Raw genomic sequence first — 21,033 nt, forward strand, 5'->3', positions numbered from 1 at the left:
AAATCAGTAAAAACGTAAAACAGGGAGCCTTACTTATGATTTACCATCAACTTTCTGTTAGTCAATGTAAACTGTATTTCTGTTAATCAGTGTCAACATTATAACCATGATGTAATCCTTTCCATTTTTGGATTTTGTCCAATTAGCTGTTCTAACGAAATATTTGTAGTTGCTAATTATGATAATAATTGTTTTCATATCTCCAAGGGAGTAGCCAGAAAATTAAAATAGCCCTCACTTTGAACCGAAAAACGTGAAGCGAGTGAGCTCGACCCTCCCTAAAAGAGTCTCTTCAATCCAAACATCTATCTATCTATGCATCCTTTCACCCTTGCATCCACCAAAAGATATCCACTGTTTCACCTTTACATTCTGTCATCCATTCATTCTTTCATCCATCATTCAGTCTTTCACCACCCACAAATGCATTCTTTCACATAACCTTTCTCCCACTCACAAATCCTTTCACAAATACACCCTTTCATCCATCCTTTCACCTACCCATGCATTCTTTTATCAAACCACCCTTTTAGACATCCACCCTTTAACCCAAGCATCTTTTCACCCATCCACTCTTTCACCCAACCATTCCCTCATTCATGCATTTTTTCACCAAATGTGCCGCCATTGCTCCGCTAGTAAAGAACAGGAGAAAAAGCGTTAGCACAAATTTTTAGGTCTCGCCTGAGGCAGCGCATGCACTACAATGACGAGATTTTTAGTATGGGCTTCAGAAAATGCTACCACTGTGGCCTAGAGGTTGCGGTTGTGCGCGCGGGCGCGCGCTTACGAGCAGAGGTGCAATATGGCTTTCTTTTCTCATCATGGGTCATCAGCTTTCAAGATACAAGAGCTTTCTTTCACATTCCTGACGTCGATAGCTTCCTTGTCATTTGCGTTACTAAGCAATCCTGGGCGGAGCCAACTGTTAAATTAAATGAATCAGGTTATTCGTGTTAACAAGCATCTCCTGAGAAACGCGGCGAAACTTTCAAACGACTCCATGCTTTGAAATTTGCTGCGTTTTCTCAGGAGATGCTTGTAATCAGCTTTCAAGATAGGAGAGCTTTCTTTCACATTCCTGAAGCTGATAGCTTCCTTTTAATTTGCCTATATATCCCTACGTCTCTTCTACCCCTCTACCTCTACTCTACCTCTCTTCTACTCTTCTGCCTCTCTTCTACCCCTCTACCTCTACCCCACTCTCTCAGACACTCCCTCTCAGACACTCTCTCTCAGACACTCTCTCACAGACTCTCACTCTCTCTCACAGACTCTCACTCTCTCTCATAAACTCTCCGACACTCTCTCACAGACTCTCAGACACTCTCTCACAGACTCTCAGACACTCTCTCACAGACACTCTCTCAGACTCACAGACACTCTCTCAGACTCAGACACTCTCTCAGACTCACACAATCTCAGACACTCTCTCTCAGACACTCTCTCTCAGACACTCACACAGACTCTCACAGATACTCTCTCACAGACACTCTCTCACAGACACTCTCTTACAGACTCTAACACACTCTCACAGACTCACTGGCACTCTCTCACAGACTCTCTCTCACACTCACAGACACTCTCTCACAGACACTCTCTCACAGACACTCTCTCAGACACTCTCTCACAGACTCACAGACTCACAGACTCTCTCACAGACTCTCAGATTCTCACAGACACACTCTTACAGACACTCTCTCACAGACACTCTCTCACAGACACTCTCTCTCAGACACTCTCTCACAGACACTCTCTCACAGACACTCTCGACACTCTCTCACAGATACTCTCTCACAGACACTCTCTCACAGACACTCTCTCTCAGACACTCTCAGACACTCTCACAGACACTCTCTCTCAGACACTCTCTCACAGACTCTCACTCTCACAGACTCTCACTCTCACAGACACTCTCTCACAGACTCTCACTCTCACAGACACTCTTTCTCAGACACTCTCTCACAGACTCTCACTCTCACAGACACTCTCTCACAGACACTCTCTCACAGACCATCTTTCACAGACACTCTTTCACAGACTCTCACTCTCACAGACACTCTCTCACAGACCATCTTTCACAGACACTCTCTCACAGACACTCTCTCTCAGACACTCTCTCACAGACTCTCACTCTCACAGACTCTCACTCTCACAGACACTCTCTCACAGACTCTCACTCTCACAGACACTCTCTCTCAGACACTCTCTCAGAGACTCTCACTCTCACAGACACTCTCTCACAGACCATCTTTCACAGACACTCTCTCACAGACACTCTCTCACAGACTCTTACTCTCACAGACACTCTTTCACAGACATCCTTTCACAGACCATCTTTCACAGACCATCTTTCACAGACCATCTTTCACAGACACTCTTTCACAGACACTCATTCACAACAGACACTCTTTCACAGACACTCTCAGACACTCTCTCCCAGACACTCTCTCTCAGCTACTCTCTCACAGTCACTCTCTCTGACACTCTCTCTCAGACACTCTCTCTCAGACACTCTCTCACAGACTCTCACTCTCACAGACACTCTCTCACAGACACTCTCTCACAGACACTCTCTCACAGACTCTCACTCTCACAGACACTCTCTCACAGACACTCTCACAGACTCTCACTCTCACAGACACTCTCGCACAGACACTCTTTCAGAGACACTCTTTCAGAGACACTCTTTCAAAGACACTCTTTCACAGACACTCTCTCACAGACACTCTCTCACAGACACTCTCTCACAGACACTCTCTCTTAGACACTCTCTCTCAGACACTCTCTCACAGACACTCTCTCTCAGACACTCTCTCACAGACACTCTCTCACAGACTCACTCATTCACAGACTCACTCTCTCTCAGACACTCTCTCTCAGACACTCTCTCACAGACACTTTTCTCACAGACTCTCACTCTCACAGACTCTCACTCTCACAGACACTCTCACAGACTCTCACTCTCACAGACACTCTCTCACAGACACTCTCGCACAGACTCTCACTCTCACAGACACTCTCTCAGCCTCACAGACACTCTCTCACAGACTCTCACAGACACTCTCTCACAGACACTCTCTCAGACTCACATGCACTCTCTCAGACTCACAGACTCACAGACACTCTCTCACAGACACTCTCTCACAGACACTCTCTCACAGACCCTCACTCTCACAGACACTCTCTCACAGACACTCTCTCACAGACACTCTCACAGACTCTCACTCTCACAGACACTCTTTCACAGACACTCTTTCACAGACACTCTTTCACAGACACTCATTCACAACAGACACTCTTTCACAGACACTCTCAGACACTCTCTCTTAGACACTCTCTCTCAGACACTCTCTCTCAGACACTCTCTCACTGACTCTCACTGACTCTCACTGACTCTCTCTCACAGACACTCTCTCACAGACACTCTCTCACAGACACTCTCTCACAGACTCTCACTCTCACAGACACTCTCTCACAGACACTCTCACAGACTCTCACTCTCACAGACACTCTCGCACAGACACTATTTCAGAGACACTCTTTCAAAGACACTCTTTCACAGACACTCTCTCACAGACACTCTCTCACAGACACTCTCTCTTAGACACTCTCTCTCAGACACTCTCTCACAGACACTCTCTCTCAGACACTCTCTCACAGACACTCTCTCACAGACTCACTCATTCACAGACTCACTCTCTCTCAGACACTCTCTCTCAGACACTCTCTCACAGACACTCTCTCACAGACTCTCACTCTCACAGACTCTCACTCTCACAGACACTCTCACAGACTCTCACTCTCACAGACACTCTCTCACAGACCCGAAGGCCATTGCTGCAACAGGCCATCGCAGGGAGCTCCAACCCTACAAGTCTGCTCGCACCGCCATCTTGGCCACGCCCCCCTTGTCTGGCTATTTTAAGTTGTAAGATACGTTGTTGGGATTGTCTCTGGCCCCTGCCTTTTCATTTGAGAAGTTGGCTGCAGTGCTTGGTTTTATAAACCACAAAAGGAACTGGGGGTTCAATGTTAATGAGAAGAAGCACAAAAAGACAAAAGTGTGTATAGAGAATCAAGACATAGAATTCTAGAGCAGAGGCTGGATTCCCATCAATCTTTTTATCGTGATCAGTATTATCATTTGGTCATCCACCCGAGTGAAGAATATATCTCTTGATCATAGAGATTACCTTCATGGGAAGCTCTCTTACTCAAATAGACAGGTGGGACTAGACCCAACGATAAAGAGAGACAGTTGTGTCTGTAGTTAGTAATCCTAGAAAAATTGTGCAGTGCAAAAATGATAGTGAGTGAAATCTTAAAAAAGAGTTGTGCGGAGAAAAATACTCCTTTATTAGACAGACTCCTCACACTCTTATTAAAAACAGTGCAACAGATAGCAGTGTTAACAAATGACTGCTAATTTAAAGGTCGACATGTTTCAGCCATACGGGTAAACTGCCCAAGGCTTTCTTCAGGACCTATGTTCGTCAAAATCTTGCTACTGCATCATATACTCACACCACCCACAATAAATTGTGAAAGTAAATTAATTACATGTTTGATTGTGACTTTTCCTACTCTGATGTGTCCATGGATTGCCTTCTCTTGTCAAGCATGCATTCCTGTTGGCCTCCTACCATGACAGCAAAGGATGCTGTGGATAATTTTGTCACGATGAGCCCTCCCATTATATACAGCGTCCATTTTAGTTTACAGTGTAAAGCGTTTGATTCAAAACTAACAGCTTTTTAGGTAACTATTCATAAACAAATTTACAAATATTTATTCACCACATATTTGCAAACCCAGCCTCGTACTAAAACATGCTTTTAATGAAGTCTACATATTCACTACATATTCACTGAAAAAAAAGAGGGAACTGCCATTTCAGAACATATTTATTTCCCCCTTTTCATGTTTAACAATATATTCGAAATCAGATGTTACACTTCAACATACTTCTGTAACTGAAAGTCCCAAATTCATTATCCACAAATAATTTCACTTCCTTGGTAATGCACTTAAACCTAGTCAGAAGTGCAAGTTTTAATTGCCTCCAATCAGTAAGCCATAACCTCATGAATGTGTGTTTGTATGTACAAGATTGGGATATCAATCCACCATGCACCCTCGTGACTAGTATTCAGCTTGGCTGAGATTTAGCAACTATATAGATATTAGAAATGGTTTGTGCATTTATTTTACTAATGATTGTCACCTTTCACTTTATTGCCTGGAATATCACATTTAAGTTCTCACATGCAAACCTATGTACTCCAACTGCTGACTTCTAGTGGGCACTACTTTGTAGCCTTTCTGCAAGGGCATTGTTAACAAGCATTGGCATAGCCAATAGGTCTTGCCATGTTTAGCCATGCAACAGTTGATGTTGTTGCACCAAGGATATTGTGCTGCATAACTAAATACTTATAAGGTCCAAAAAGCGAGTCCTATTGGCTATGCCAATGCTTGTTTGCTTTGTGTGTGTGCACTGGAGTAATTTCTTGTGATGGACAAGAAGTGGTCTGATTAGCACATCGCCTTTTTGATTTGTAGTGTTTCTACTAAGCCTTGACCAGCTGCTCTCGATTAATATTCCCTGCCGCATGGAAAGAAAGCAAGTGGAAAAAAAGTCTATTTTATACAGAGTGTATTTCTCTCCTTCTACGTTTGCAATTTTGAGTTCCTTCTTTGCTTCTATATTGGTCCTTGTTCGTGTATTTGGACATTTAGCATTCTTAAAATAGTCTTCCATTTAATTGCATGAGAAATATTTTTCTTTACGGCTGCCTGTTTGTGTGTTTTGATAAATACTCGTTTATCCGTTTGTAGTGGGAACTGGGGTTCTTTAATGAAGAGGCCTGCCATTCTCTCACCATGTCATTCCTTTTCAAAAGTGTTTCACTAGAGATACTGCGGGCAAAAGAAATCCTTGCTGACATGCATGACTCCAAGTGGGATATTGGAGTGGATGCCTGAGACCCAGCTCAGGGGCTGCAGAAGCACCTTAGGCATTAGTAAACTCTCTGTTGCTTACTGCTAGGCAAGTGCTACTCAACAAATGGGTTAAAAGGCTGCTCCCTGCCACCCACGCAAGACTGGAATGCAAAAGTATGCTACATAATGGGGATGGACCAGATCTCCTACACTGTACTAGAGGAGAAACAGCCCTATGGGCAGTGTTGGGGTCCAGTGTTGGACTACTTTGCAGAAGACTTCATGCCACTGAGGGCCCAAGAATTTTAAGAGCTTTATAAATAGTACCATACTGGGGCATATTTGGGTGCAAAGGGCTGGGGGGGGGGGCTGGGTTGAGGGGTAGAGCCCAGCGCATCACCTGGGGAGCTGCCACAGCCAGAGAGGGATCTCAAACAGGTTTCTCTGGTAAGTAGCATGTGAGCTTCTGCAAGCCCTCCAGCTACCCATAAGTAGCTCCCCTGTCTACAGCCCAGCATAGTAAACGAGAAGCCTTTGCGTGGCTGAATAAATATGTGGGTACCAAAATTGAAAAGTGTGTATTTGAAGCAAAATCCCTAACCGGTGGGGTTAAAGCTCAAGTTATGTGGAGAGTTGCTACGAGACCCTACTTTATTAGTGCACTAATGATGAAGTGGGCAGCAACATGGGTATTTATAGAAGCAGGCCTGAAATTGGTGCACTTGTGGTGTTTGCAAGATGGTTGGATTTAATTGGTGGAGGCTGGTGCATTGGGCGACAGATGCACAGGGCTACCCGTGCCAAAGGCTATCCTTGTTCTTGGCTGCATCAAAGATGTGCGTGGAAACACACTAAAAGCAAGTTCCAAGAAAACACAACTGACTGGAGAAGCAGTAATTCATTTTGCCTGAGTTCTGAAACATGTCTTTAGCTGCATCCTGGGATGGTGGTGGGATTCCAGTATGCACCTGCTCATGTAGGTTCATAATATTTTCCTGTTATTGAAATCTGATTTTGATTTGAATGAAACGCAAACGTTTGGCAGTGGGTGCTGTTGGGTAAAGAATGCTTCTAGTGGTACACGTCCTTGTACGTGACTTATGATTAGGGCTCTCGGTTTTATGGTATTTATTTTTTTAACATTTCTGTCTGTATTTATCCATATTTATTTTTTGGCCATTTTATATTTATTTATCCATATTTATTTTGTGTTTTGCGTATAAATGAAGTTGAAAAACTGTACATTAACATATTTATTTAACTGATAGACGCACACTCATACTTTGATGTCTGTTGTGTTTTAGATATTTAAGCTGTCAAATATTACATAACAATACATCCACTGGTAAATACTAGAATTACACCATAAATGTATGTTGACATATGCCGTTATTTAAATACATTTCATCCTGTTTTTTAATTTCCATGCTGTCCATATGCTCAGCTGCTGGCCTATAATTCATGAAAGGATGCATGGAGAGTCACTTAAATGGAGCAACATTTCTGTATTTATCCACTTTTAAAAATAAATGCAGACAGAAAACACATTGTTTTCTGTCTGTATTTATCTGTAAAAATCCGTAAAAACGTAAAACAGGGAGCCTTACTTATGATTTACCATCAACTTTCTGTTAGTCAATGTAAACTGTATTTCTGTTAATCAGTGTCAACATTATAACCATGATGTAATCCTTTCCATTTTTGGATTTTGTCCAATTAGCTGTTCTAACGAAATATTTGTAGTTGCTAATTATGATAATAATTGTTTTCATATCTCCAAGGGAGTAGCCAGAAAATTAAAATAGCCCCCACTTTGAACCGAAAAACGTGAAGCGAGTGAGCTCGACCCTCCCTAAAAGAGTCTCTTCAATCCAAACATCTATCTATCTATGCATCCTTTCACCCTTGCATCCACCAAAAGATATCCACTGTTTCACCTTTACATTCTGTCATCCATTCATTCTTTCATCCATCATTCAGTCTTTCACCACCCACAAATGCATTCTTTCACATAACCTTTCTCCCACTCACAAATCCTTTCACAAATACACCCTTTCATCCATCCTTTCACCTACCCATGCATTCTTTCATCAAACCACCCTTTTAGACATCCACCCTTTAACCCAAGCATCTTTTCACCCATCCACTCTTTCACCCAACCATTCCCTCATTCATGCATTTTTTCACCAAATGTGCCGCCATTGCTCCGCTAGTAAAGAACAGGAGAAAAAGCGTTAGCACAAATTTTTAGGTCTCGCCTGAGCCAGCGCATGCACTACAATGACGAGATTTTTAGTATGGGCTTCAGAAAATGCTACCACTGTGGCCTAGAGGTTGCGGTTGTGCGCGCGGGCGCGCGCTTACGAGCAGAGGTGCCATATGGCTTTCTTTTCTCATCATGGGTCATCAGCTTTCAAGATACAAGAGCTTTCTTTCACATTCCTGACGTCGATAGCTTCCTTGTCATTTGCGTTACTAAGCAATCCTGGGCGGAGCCAACTGTTAAATTAAATGAATCAGGTTATTCGTGTTAACAAGCATCTCCTGAGAAACGCGGCGAAACTTTCAAATGACTCCATGCTTTGAAAGTTTTGCTGCGTTTTCTCAGGAGATGCTTGTAATCAGCTTTCAAGATAGGAGAGCTTTCTTTCACATTCCTGAAGTTGATAGCTTCCTTTTAATTTGCCTATATATCCCTACGTCTCTTCTACCCCTCTACCTCTACTCTACCTCTCTTCTACTCTTCTGCCTCTCTTCTACCCCTCTACCTCTACCCCACTCTCTCAGACACTCCCTCTCAGACACTCTCTCTCAGACACTCTCTCACAGACTCTCACTCTCTCTCACAGACTCTCACTCTCTCTCATAAACTCTCCGACACTCTCTCACAGACTCTCAGACACTCTCTCACAGACTCTCAGACACTCTCTCACAGACACTCTCTCAGACTCACAGACACTCTCTCAGACTCAGACACTCTCTCAGACTCACACAATCTCAGACACTCTCTCTCAGACACTCTCTCTCAGACACTCACACAGACTCTCACAGACACTCTCTCACAGACACTCTCTCACAGACACTCTCTTACAGACTCTAACACACTCTCACAGACTCACTGGCACTCTCTCACAGACTCTCTCTCACACTCACAGACACTCTCTCACAGACACTCTCTCACAGACACTCTCTCAGACACTCTCTCACAGACTCACAGACTCTCTCACAGACTCTCAGATTCTCACAGACACACTCTCACAGACACTCTCTCACAGACACTCTCTCACAGACACTCTCTCTCAGACACTCTCTCACAGACACTCTCTCACAGACACTCTCGACACTCTCTCACAGACACTCTCTCACAGACACTCTCTCACAGACACTCTCTCTCAGACACTCTCAGACACTCTCACAGACACTCTCTCTCAGACACTCTCTCACAGACTCTCACTCTCACAGACTCTCACTCTCACAGACACTCTCTCACAGACTCTCACTCTCACAGACACTCTCTCTCAGACACTCTCTCACAGACTCTCACTCTCACAGACACTCTCTCACAGACACTCTCTCACAGACACTCTCTCACAGACACTCTTTCACAGACTCTCACTCTCACAGACACTCTCTCACAGACCATCTTTCACAGACACTCTCTCACAGACACTCTCTCTCTCAGACACTCTCTCACAGACTCTCACTCTCACAGACTCTCACTCTCACAGACACTCTCTCACAGACTCTCACAGACACTCTCTCTCAGACACTCTCTCAGAGACTCTCACTCTCACAGACACTCTCTCACAGACCATCTTTCACAGACACTCTCTCACAGACACTCTCTCACAGACTCTCACAGACACTCTTTCACAGACATTCTTTCACAGACCATCTTTCACAGACCATCTTTCACAGACCATCTTTCACAGACACTCTTTCACAGACACTCATTCACAACAGACACTCTTTCACAGACACTCTCAGACACTCTCTCCCAGACACTCTCTCTCAGCTACTCTCTCACAGTCACTCTCTCTGACACTCTCTCTCAGACACTCTCTCTCAGACACTCTCTCACAGACTCTCACTCTCACAGACACTCTCTCACAGACACTCTCTCACAGACACTCTCTCACAGACTCTCACTCTCACCGACACTCTCGCACAGACACTCTCACAGACTCTCACTCTCACAGACACTCTCGCACAGACACTCTTTCAGAGACACTCTTTCAGAGACACTCTTTCACAGACACTCTCTCACAGACGCTCTCTCACAGACACTCTCTCACAGACACTCTCTCTTAGACACTCTCTCTCAGACACTCTCTCACAGACACTCTCTCTCAGACACTCTCTCACAGACACTCTCTCACAGACTCACTCATTCACAGACTCACTCTCTCTCAGACACTCTCTCTCAGACACTCTCTCACAGACACTTTTCTCACAGACTCTCACTCTCACAGACTCTCACTCTCACAGACACTCTCACAGACTCTCACTCTCACAGACACTCTCTCACAGACACTCTCGCACAAACTCTCACTCTCACAGACACTCTCTCACAGACACTCTCGCACAGACTCTCACTCTCACAGACACTCTCTCATAGACACTCGCACAGACTCTCCCTCTCACAGACACTCTTTCACAGACACTCTTTCACAGACACTCTTTCACAGACACTCTTGCGGACTCTCACACTCTCGCACAGACACTCTTGCACAGACCATCTTTCACAGACCATCTTTCACAGACCATCTTTCACAGACCATCTTTCACATACCATCTTTCACAGACCATCTTTCACAGACACTCATTCACAACAGACTCTCTTTCACAGACACTCTCAGACACTCTCTCACAGACTCTCAGACTCTCACAGACAGACTCTCAGACTCTCACAGACAGACTCTCACAGACACTCTCTTACAGACTCTCACAGGCACTCTCTCAGACTCACAGGCAATCTCTCAGACTCACAGACACTCTCTTACAGAATCTCATAGACACTCTCAGACACACAGGCACTCTCTCAGACCCACAGGCAATCTCTCAGACTCACAGACACTCTCTCAGACTCACAGACACTCTCTCAGACTCACAGACACTCTCTCACAGACTCTCACAGACACTCTCTCACAGACACTCTTTCAGACTCACATGCACTCTCTCAGACTCACAGACTCACAGACACTCTCTCACAGACACTCTCTCACAGACACTCTCTCACAGACTCTCACTCTCACAGACACTCTCTCACAGACACTCTCTCACAGACACTCTCACAGACTCTCACTCTCACAGACACTCTTTCACAGACACTCTTTCACAGACACTCTTTCACAGACACTCATTCACAACAGACACTCTTTCACAGACACTCTCAGACACTCTCCCTTAGACACTCTCTCTCAGACACTCTCTCTCAGACACTCTCTCACAGACTCTCACTGACTCTCACTGACTCTCTCTCACAGACACTCTCTCACAGACACTCTCTCACAGACTCTCACTCTCACAGACACTCTCTCACAGACACTCTCACAGACTCTCACTCTCACAGACACTCTCGCACAGACACTATTTCAGAGACACTCTTTCAAAGACACTCTTTCACAGACACTCTCTCACAGACACTCTCTCACAGACACTCTCTCTTAGACACTCTCTCTCAGACACTCTCTCACAGACACTCTCTCTCAGACACTCTCTCACAGACACTCTCTCACAGACTCACTCATTCACAGACTCACTCTCTCTCAGACACTCTCTCTCAGACACTCTCTCACAGACACTCTCTCACAGACTCTCACTCTCACAGACTCTCACTCTCACAGACACTCTCACAGACTCTCACTCTCACAGACACTCTCTCACAGACACTCTCGCACAGACTCTCACTCTCACAGACACTCTCTCACAGACACTCGCACAGACTCTCACTCTCACAGACACTCTTTCACAGACACTCTTTCAGAGACACTCTTTCACAGACACTCTCACGGAATCTCACACTCTCGCACAGACACTCTCGCACAGACAATCTTTCACAGACCATCTTTCACAGACCATCTTTCACATACCATCTTTCACAGACCATCTTTCATATACCATCTTTCACAGACCATCTTTCACAGACACTCATTCACAACAGACTCTCTTTCACAGACACTCTCAGACACTCTCTCTTAGACACTCTCTCTCAGACACTCTCTCTCAGACACTCTCTCACTGACTCTCACTGACTCTCACTGACTCTCTCTCACAGACACTCTCTCACAGACACTCTCTCACAGACACTCTCTCACAGACTCTCACTCTCACAGACACTCTCTCACAGACACTCTCACAGACTCTCACTCTCACAGACACTCTCGCACAGACACTATTTCAGAGACACTCTTTCAAAGACACTCTTTCACAGACACTCTCTCACAGACACTCTCTCACAGACACTCTCTCTTAGACACTCTCTCTCAGACACTCTCTCACAGACACTCTCTCTCAGACACTCTCTCACAGACACTCTCTCACAGACTCACTCATTCACAGACTCACTCTCTCTCAGACACTCTCTCTCAGACACTCTCTCACAGACACTCTCTCACAGACTCTCACTCTCACAGACTCTCACTCTCACAGACACTCTCACAGACTCTCACTCTCACAGACACTCTCTCACAGACACTCTCGCACAGACTCTCACTCTCACAGACACTCTCTCACAGACACTCGCACAGACTCTCACTCTCACAGACACTCTTTCACAGACACTCTTTCAGAGACACTCTTTCACAGACACTCTCACGGAATCTCACACTCTCGCACAGACACTCTCGCACAGACAATCTTTCACAGACCATCTTTCACAGACCATCTTTCACAGACCATCTTTCACACACCATCTTTCACAGACCATCTTTCACAGACACTCATTCACAACAGACTCTCTTTCACAGACACTCTCTCACAGACTCTCAGACTCTCACAGACAGACTCTCAGACTCTCACAGACAGACTCTCACAGACACTCTCTTACAGACTCTCACAGGCACTCTCTCAGACTCACAGGCAATCTCTCAGACTCACAGACACTCTCTTACAGACTCTCATAGACACTCTCTCAGACTCACAGGCACTCTCTCAGACTCACAGCCACTCTCTCACAGACTCTCACAGACACTCTCTCACAGACACTCTCTCGGACTCACATGCACTCTCTCAGACTTACAGACAATGTCACAGACTCACAGACACTCTCTCACAGACACTCTCTCACAGACACTCTCTCACAGACTCTCACTCTCACAGACACTCTCTCACAGACACTCTCTCACAGACACTCTCACAGACTCTCACTCTCACAGACTCTCTTTCACAGACACTCATTCACAACAGACACTCTTTCACAGACACTCTCAGACACTCTCTCTTAGACACTCTCTATCAGACACTCTCTCTCAGACACTCTCTCACTGACTCTCACTGACTCTCACTGACTCTCTCTCACAGACACTCTCTCACAGACACTCTCTCACAGACACTCTCTTACAGAAACTCTCTCACAGACTCTCACCGACACTCTCTCACAGGCACTCTCTCACAGGCACTCTCTCAGACACACAGACACTCTCACAGACTCTCACTCTCTGACACTCTTTCACAGACACTCTCACAGACTCTCACACACACTCCCTCACAAACACTCTCTCTCTCTCACACTCTCTCACAGGCTCTCTCTCACAGGCTCTCTCTCACAGGCACTCTCTCACAGGCACTCTCTCACACACTCTCACACACTCACACACACTCTCACAGACACTCTCTCACAGACACTCTAACACACACACTCTCTCACAGACACTCTCTCACAGACACTCTCACAGACTCTCACACACATTCCCTCACACTCTCACACACTCACTCTCTCTCACACACACTCTCTCACACACACTCTCTCCCACACTCTCTCACACACACACTCTCTCACACACACACACACTCTCACACACTCTCTCACAGACACTCTCTCACATACACTCTCTCACAGACACTCTCTCACAGACACTCTCTCACAGACACTCTCACAGACTCTCACACACTCTCTCACACACACTCTCTCACACACACTCTCTCACACACACTCTCTCACACACTCTCTCTCACACACACACTCTCACACACACACTCTCTCACACACACACTCTCTCTCACACACACTCTCGCGCACACACTCTCTCACACACACTCTCTCACAGACTCTCTCTCACAGACACTCTCACACTCACAGACTCTCTCTCTCACAGACACTCTCTCTCACAGACACTCTCTCTCACAGAAACTCTCTCTCACAGACACTCTCTCTCACAGACACTCTCTCTCACAGACTCTCTCCCACAGACTCTCTCCCACAGACTCTCTCCCACAGACTCCCTCTTACAGACTCCCTCTCTCACTCTCTCACTGACTCACTCTCACTGGCTCTCTCTCACTGACTCAGTGCCACCACAGCATTACTCAGCAATACCACAGCATCACTCAGCAACACCACAGCATCACTCAGCAACACCACAGCATCACTCAGCAACACCACAGCATCACTCGGCAACACCACAGCATCACTCGGCAACACCACAACATCACTCGGCAACACCACAGCATCACTCGGCAACACCACAGCATCACTGGGCAACAACACAGCATCACTCGGCAACACCACAGCATCACTCAGCAGCACCACAGCATCACTCAGCAACACCACAGCATCACTCGGCCAACACAGCATCACTCACGGCCAACACAGCATCACTCACGGCCAACACAGCATCACTCACGGCCAACACAGCATCACTCACAGCCACAACAATGTCACTCACGGCCAACACAGCATCACTCACGGCCACAACAATGTCGCTCAGCGCCACCACAGCATCACTCAGCACCACCACAACATCACTCAACACCACATCAGTATCACTCAGCATCGCCTTTGCATAGTACACCACCACATCATCATCAGTCAACAAGACCTAAGTATCATTCAGCATCACCTCAGCATCGTCACAGCCCCAGTTACCACCACCACCGCCTCAACATCACTCAACACCACCTAAGCTGCTCTTGGAATCTGCCATCTGTTGATTCTCCCCTAGCGTCTGGCCGCTGCTAGTGGTATAATACAGGTACTAGTTCACAACCTTCAACCTCCAATTGTTTATGCCCTCTCAAAAAAAAACTTTAACAAGCATTGCAAGAACAAAAGAAAAATGAGGAAATGTTTATTTGTACATACATTTTTTAATATGGTTGTTCTGTTGGACATAATGCCTTCTTGCTCATATATAAGGAAACAAAAATGCTTCTGGCACTTTTTTATTACAACTTTTCAGCATGCTGCACAGCAGCCACACTTCTCTACAGCACAGCTTAAACACATTGGCAAAGTCAATAGCTCTGCCTAAACACTTATAGGGCCCCAAAGACAAGACCTATTGGCTATGCCAATGCTTGTTTTTCTATTGATTGACTTTTGTAGCAATGGCGGCACGCCGCGCTTTTGCTTTAAACATCTAAAGCGCGGCATGCAGGCCAGTGCTACAAAAGTCAATAAATAAAAATATAAAGTCAGGTAGGCGCCGCATTTCTTTTCCATTTGTAAAGCCAGTAGCTCAGCCTTTAACTAATGCGAAGCCTATTGCATTGCGAATGCTTGTTTCCTTTGTATATAATTTGTGTATAGTTTAGAAATAACTCGCATTTGTGTTGCTAAGTTATGGGGCAAGATGTGTTGTAAGAAATGTTCAGCAAGTTAAGTTCCTTGCTAGGACATATGAGATGTTTTCAGAATGTTATAATTTGTACCTGGGGAGGTCTCAACGAAAGAAGCCTTTTGGGGAGTTCATCAAGTAAACTCCATAAATATACCTTATGCTTCCTGTCATTACTTTGAGGAGAAGTAATTGCAGCATGGAGTATACTGCGGACTTATATTTAGCTCGCAGTTTGACGCTCCAAGGTGAAACAAGCATTTGCAATGCAATAGGTCTTGCATTTGCGAGAGTTTGTGCTATTGACATTGTAAATGACACTGCCTTTTATTTGTGTTTTGAAAACCTGCAAGTGGTGCGTAAACACACACTTAGTAGGTTTTCTTAACACATACATAAAAGGCATTGTCATTTACAATGCCATATTGCATTGTAAATGCTTTTGGCATGTTCACGCTACATAAAACTGCTATAAATATAAATAAATACTATAACATTACTGTGCCCCTTACCGTGGCTGCAGGGTATGCTCGTTTTCGTTGCTGCTAACCTTTAGCAAGTAAAGAAATATGAATATAATATGTGCCTGTGTATTTCTTTAAAAAATTTGGATTTTTTTATTCAGAAGGAGTAGGGAGATTATTAATGTACCCTTATTAATTGACCGAAGAAATAGAAGACAGATGTTACATAACCTCTGATTAGCTGAGAGAGCATGAACCTAATTTCTATCATTCAACATACGATTCCTCATCTCCCTAATTTAAATAAAATACACAGGGCAAAGACAATTTTATCCAGGTTTTAAGCATAGAAATGAATGAGACCTGTAGTACCTACAGTGGCCGACAGCATCGTTTTTGTTTAACAGCATTGGAATTACAGAAGATTCTAGAACGCACTTCTAGTTATTTTATCGACCCCTGAAGGATGAAAGGCAGAGTCAACTGCTGGTTTTCGAACCTGCGAACTGTAAGATGCAAATAGGCGTCAGCAGCAAGTGTTCAGCTGACGTAGGTATCCTGCCTGCACGCAGCAGTGCACAAACTAGGCAAATTTACAAGAAAATGTCTCATTTGAGTCAGAATAAAAGAACTTCCTCACATGGGCCAATTAAGAGACAAAAAAAACTCATGAATGCAGGTCTGGTCATACTTCTGAACCGAAAGCAGTCTAGCTTCAGTCTAGCAAGAGAGCTGAATTTTTAGGAGCTGCCTCTTGCGTAAAATATGATGAATTCTCCAAACCGATTGCCCCCTTGTCTTCCACAATCGATTGAACATGTTGTTTTTATGGAATTATCGGCGCCCTTTAAACCCAGCGAGATAGAAGCAGCCTCGGGCCCTTTAAGCACAAGCCTCATTTTAAGTTTCTGGAGTGCTACACACATATAACAGCCTTGGTAAGCACTTCAAGGATAACCGTGAGTTCGTGTTCTGCATTTCTTTGATGGCCTGGTATGATCATTTAATGTTGACATATAGTACATTTATTTACTAAGCTTTTCCTATGACACCCGCTGCCTCAGAACACTTTATACCATTTTACAGACGGTGCAACTATCAGTAGTGCAGCAGATTCAGTTGCAGGGGGCCCCAGGGGTCTAAATTCCTGTGCACCCTTGGTTTGGCTGCACAGAAGTACACATGCATACAGTAGGGACCCATTTTACATCCTTCCCAATCCGCTGCTCTGGTCCGGGGCGGGGCCCTGCCGCCTCTGGTTCGTTGGGGATCTTCCAAAAGAACTTGTTCTTCCAGTCCGGGGCTCATTATCCACCAGTGAAGGGGGAGCTGGGCAGGGGCGGGTTTTATAAGGTTCTGTCTGCTGGGGCTTGAGTTTACTGCTGGAGAGGAGGCGCAGGGCCAGGGGAGCGGCTGGAGACAGGGGCCACTGGAGCACAGGTACCGAGATTACAACCAGTGCAGTGGCTTTAAGGCACCATTGTTTGCGGAGCTGTACATTTCCACATGTGGTTTTATATCGGAATGGAAGTCACTTGTGCAGCGCACTGATGTCTTAAGAGTGCTTTGGCGCTAGACACATATATATTTCATTTATTGTTACCTGCCAGAACTTTTTTTACTGTTTATCTCAAAAGCAGAAGGGGCCTGATAGAGGGAGAAAAAAAAGTAAGACGCGACTGCTGAAAAGCAAAAGTAAATACCAACGGATGTAAATACAGCACGAGGGACTTGGTAAAGACAGGTTAAAAAGCATATGTGGGTGCATGTATTGTTGTGGTAGGGTGGTGTATCACAAAAGCACACCAGTGAAGGGGGGGCTGGGCAGGGGCGGGTGTTAAATATCCCTGTCTGCTGGGGCTAAAGTTTACTGCCGGAGAGGAGGCGCAGGGCCAGGGGAGCGGCTGGAGACAGGGGCCACTGGAGCACAGGTACCGAGATTACAACTTCTTTTTTTTTTTTTTTTTTTTTTTTAAATATTTTTATTGATTTTATCCCGTTTTTCCTCACAAAAAACACATTGTTATACATTAGACATTAGTACATTTTCCAATCAGTATTTCAGTCTTCGAATACTCTACCATAACTGGTTTGAAGTTTAAACAATACAAAGTAACAAAACACACATTTTAGACAGCATGTACCTACTTTGGTACAACTATATTTCAAATTATGTCGGATTAACCTATAATACCATACTCGCTTTCCACTTCGCTATCGGTTCCCAAATTTTTAAACCAAGCCTTCTTCCCCTTTTCCCCTTGCGTGCATATATTGTTTTCTCAAGATTGTAACAGAATAATAAATTTGCCAGCCATACTTGCATTCCCGGGGGTACCTTGTCTAACCATGCTCTTGCTATTGACAACCTCAAAACTGCAGCAGCCACGAACACAAATTCCTTATAATCAGATCCAACTTGATTGTCTATCCCCAACAAGATCATCATAGGTGACACTTTTCTTCGTATACCCAATGTATTACCTAGAAAATCCTCAACATTTTTAATCAAGGTATACAACTGAGGGCAAGTAGCAAACATATGGATTAAATCTGCGTCACCTGCATTGCAACGAGGGCAAGTAGTGCCAGTGGAGCCTCCCCATTTAAATATTCTCGCAGGAGTGTGATAGAGTGAGAACAAAGTCTTATAGTGTTGTGATTGCAGGGGGCCCGAACACAAAATACTACAACCCAAGTCCAAAGATTCTTGAAAACTTCCGGACTCCACCCCCAATTTTCCCACCCACTTATTACTAACTTTTTCGATATCATCTAGCTTTCCTTTAACAAGACATGCGTAGAAGGATCTAATTGTGCAATCTTCCGCAATTTTTATTTTCTCCAATATTTCGTTAGTATTAAATCCCATACTCCCACCTTGCTTTCGACAAAAAAAGCTCCTTACCTGTAGGTATTTAAAAAAGTCCTTACTCTCAATACATACTTAAGGGTAAGGTCTGCAAACTGAACTAATCCCTCCTTATCCATTAAATCCCCAATCTGTACTATCCCTTTTTGAGTCCACCTCGCCATTGTCGAATCAGCAAAAACTTCTGGAGGGAAGGACTTATTCTTATAAAGCCTGACATACCTATTATATCTTCCCAGTCCCATTTTTTTAAGGAAAGTATTCCAAATCCTGGTTGCTGCCCCTACGGTCTTAAATCTAGTCCTTTTATGATATCCAAACACAATTCTATTTAGAAAATTATTTTCCGTCTCTGCCCCCAATACTATAGAATACACCTCTATGGGGAGGGTCATATTTCCTGTATCGAGTCCCCATCCACCTATCAAACCCTGCATGTATTGTAGTGCTGCCGCGATTTGGTATAACCTAAAATCAGGGGTCCCCCATCCCCCTCTTTCTCTTGGGAGGGTCATATATCTATAAGCCCGCCTGGTTTTCCCATGCGCCCAGATAAACCTATTCAAAACTCTCTCTAACAGATTAAACCATTTACCTTCAAAGACCAAAGGGATAGCCCGAAAAAAATATAAAAATTTGGGCAGGATCAGCATTTTAATCAAGTTGGTACACCCCATAAGTGAGAGATGTAGGTTGTTCATCCTCTCCAATTTCCTCTTTACCTTATCAATCAGAGGGGTCAGGTTCAGTTCTACAATCTTATCTAGATCCGTCGTTAATAACACCCCTAGGTATACTGCTGAGGAAGCCACCCTATCATCATTACATACTGTATTGCTATTTTTAATAATCTGCGTCTTTGATCTATTTAAACTATAGCCCGAAATCTGGCCGAATGCCTGGGCCTCAATCTCAACCTCCGTTATAGCTTGGGTGGGGTTCGGGGTCATAATAGCTATATCGTCTGCGTAAGCCAAGGTCTTGATGCTGCAACCGTTCACCCTCATTGGTGGAATCTCTTGATTAGCTTCGAGTCGTCATAGTAACGGTTCAAGATACAATGCAAAAAGGAGGGGGGAAGAGGGGCATCCCTGCCTAGTCCCCCTAGCAATTTTAACTATATCCGACAACCCACCGTTCACTCTAATTCTTGCTGTTGGGGTGTTATAGAGTACACACATAGCTTTGATAAACGGCTCCCCCATCCCACACCACCTCAGAACCTGCCAAAGGTAATCCCAGGAGACCCTGTCGAAAGCCTTCTCGGCGTCTAAAAAAAGTGCTGCGACAGGACCCCCTAGGACACCTACAGCGTCAAACATAGTAATAACAGTCCTAACGTGCTGTGTTGTTCCCTTACCAGGGATGAACCCGTGCTGTATGGGTGTTACCAACTGCTCAATGATCCCCGCGAGCCTCTTTGCTAGAATTTTAGAGTATACTTTAACATCAGAATTCATTAATGTAATTGGTCTATATGACCCTGGCATTTCTGGCGGCTTACCCTTTTTCAAAATTACGATTATGTGAGCCCCTCCCCATGATTCCGGGCTAGATACCCCTAACTGCGCTTGTTGCATTATTAAGAGCATATCTGACAGGAGTACATTTTTGAATATTTGATAAAATTCAACCGGAATTTGATCTGGCCCTGCTGCTTTGCCTCCTGGTAGGTTACCGAGGGCCTCAATGAGTTCTTCCATCTGTAACGGTCTATCTAATACCTCTTTATCTTCTTCGGACATTATCGGAGGGGGAATGTTACGCAAATAATTACCGACCTCCACCAAACACGCTGACTCCTCTGGGGTATACAAATCTGTATAAAACTTTCTGAATTCTTCCCTAATTAAATTAGTATCCGTAACCATATTCCCGCATACATCCCTAATTTCCTTTATTGCAGCTGCAGCCGTTTTCTGCCTAGTTCTAATTGCCCATAAACAAAGGGATCCACCCACGAGTACAAGAGATC

General features: G+C 44.6%; 1 protein-coding gene across 3 annotated transcripts in view; it reads left to right on the top strand.

Moving 5' to 3' along the window:
* LOC146868757 (uncharacterized) overlaps positions 1-21,033 on the top strand; it is a 541,685-nt gene that overhangs the window by 280,137 nt on the left and 240,515 nt on the right. Inside the window, exon 1 of one of the 3 annotated variants that reach the window (XM_085613731.1) lies at positions 17,571-17,626. The exons of 1 other annotated variant lie outside the window; for it this stretch is intronic. The gene's annotated coding sequence lies outside the window, so the exon portion shown is untranslated. Of the gene's footprint in view, positions 1-17,570; positions 17,627-18,075; positions 18,118-21,033 lie in introns of those variants that run through there. One more of the 3 variants, XM_085613730.1, reaches the window with a different exon arrangement.

Source organism: Triturus cristatus, chromosome 1_2 (assembly GCF_964204655.1).
Source record: "Triturus cristatus chromosome 1_2, aTriCri1.1, whole genome shotgun sequence".
NCBI lineage: Eukaryota > Metazoa > Chordata > Amphibia > Caudata > Salamandridae > Triturus > Triturus cristatus.